This window comes from Chinchilla lanigera, unplaced genomic scaffold (genome assembly GCF_000276665.1).
Source record: "Chinchilla lanigera isolate Chin_1 unplaced genomic scaffold, ChiLan1.0 scaffold00145, whole genome shotgun sequence".
Classification (NCBI taxonomy): Eukaryota; Metazoa; Chordata; class Mammalia; order Rodentia; family Chinchillidae; genus Chinchilla; species Chinchilla lanigera.
In genome coordinates, this window is record NW_004955546.1 from 763,391 (window position 1) to 764,834 (window position 1,444).

The window sequence follows — 1,444 nt, forward strand, 5'->3', positions numbered from 1 at the left end:
TTTATATTTTGCATTCCTTCTTTTTTCTTCTTTCCCTCATCCCAGTCATTCTTTCCTTTGTTGCTGTTTTAACAGAAAAGAAACAACATAAAAATCCTTGCATACCTTGTTTGATTGGAGAATTTTAATGTTTTTCCTTTGTCATTGTAAAACCAAGGACAATTTTATAACTTTTTTGTACGCAGCTGTTACATGTAGGACAATCTGTCTTTAAGTAGGAGTAAATTACTCTTAAAAAAAAAAAAAAAGAATCCTAGATAGTTTTCCCTTTAAGTCAAGTGTCTTCTTGTTTAAATAAACTTGTTAAAAAAAAAAAAAAACCTATGCAAAAAGACATAGTGGCCTATTAATGATTCAACAAAATTTGCAGAGGCCATATTAATTAGACATCATACAAACTACCTCAAAATAATTCCAGTGATTAGATCATGATATAAAAGGCAACAGTCCTCGCTACACCCAGGTGAACTGAATCATGGTGTTTCTGGGTGTGGAAGCCCCACATGAGGAATGTTGTCCATTGCATAAAAGAAGCAGTGAAGGGGAAGAGAGAGAAGCTTGTCCTGCTGGTTGTCCTGACATGAACTGAGCTACTCTCATCATCAGAGGAGTTTGGGTCCCAGCTGTGGCTGCTGTTCTCTCCAGAGGTGGTTTGGTCCTTACTTTTAGCATTGCTTCTTAGTTCTAGTACTGATCTCTCAGCCTGGTAGCACAGATCCTTCACCCTCATAGTGCAGACTTCCTAGCGTCCACCACTGACCAGTGGGCCTTCGCAGAGCAGATCCTTAATACTGATTTGCATGACACATTGTTATGGGCTATAGGCCTCCAGCTGGACTCATGGAGGATGTTGCCATGAGCTCTTGGTCTTCAGCAGGACTTGTGCAGGACATTGTCATGGGATCCAGGCCCTTGGCAAGAATCTTTGGGTTTCTTGCACATGGGCAGATCTCTTGAACTTCTCTGCATTTGATACTTTTGGGTGAATATTATAAAATAAACCTATCAATTATGTGTCCTATATTAAACATATTCAAAAAAGATCACAACATCAGAAAGTTAGAGAAACAATGGCAACATAAAAATGAAAATTACTCAACTAGTTTGAATTTTCATTGTTTAATTAGATTATGGACAACAAAGAATAATTCGTTAAAAGTATCAAAGGCATTGTTGAACAATTAATGTAATACATTACAATAAAATCTAGAGAACAAAAATCATAAAATCCTGTCATTGGATTAAAAAAAACCCAGAAGATTAAAAAATAATGAGCAGACATTAAGATGGAACCCATAAATAGTCTTTACTTGCATATAACATCATGCCATATTGGAAAAATTAAAGTACCAACAAAAATCTAGTGGAATTACTAAAATATTCTACCACAGAGTATATTTTATCTTAATATATAATAATATGCCACGTACTTATCAGATATAAT

General features: G+C 35.2%; 2 protein-coding genes across 3 annotated transcripts in view; both read right to left on the minus strand.

The window, feature by feature from the left end:
* LOC106147348 (zinc finger protein 709-like) overlaps nt 1-1,444 on the minus strand; it is a 78,186-nt gene that overhangs the window by 58,010 nt on the left and 18,732 nt on the right. The gene's annotated exons all lie outside the window — the stretch shown is intronic.
* The window catches only part of LOC102028899 (zinc finger protein 136-like), a 27,024-nt gene that overhangs the window by 6,778 nt on the left and 18,802 nt on the right, over nt 1-1,444 (minus strand). The window lies entirely within an intron of this gene.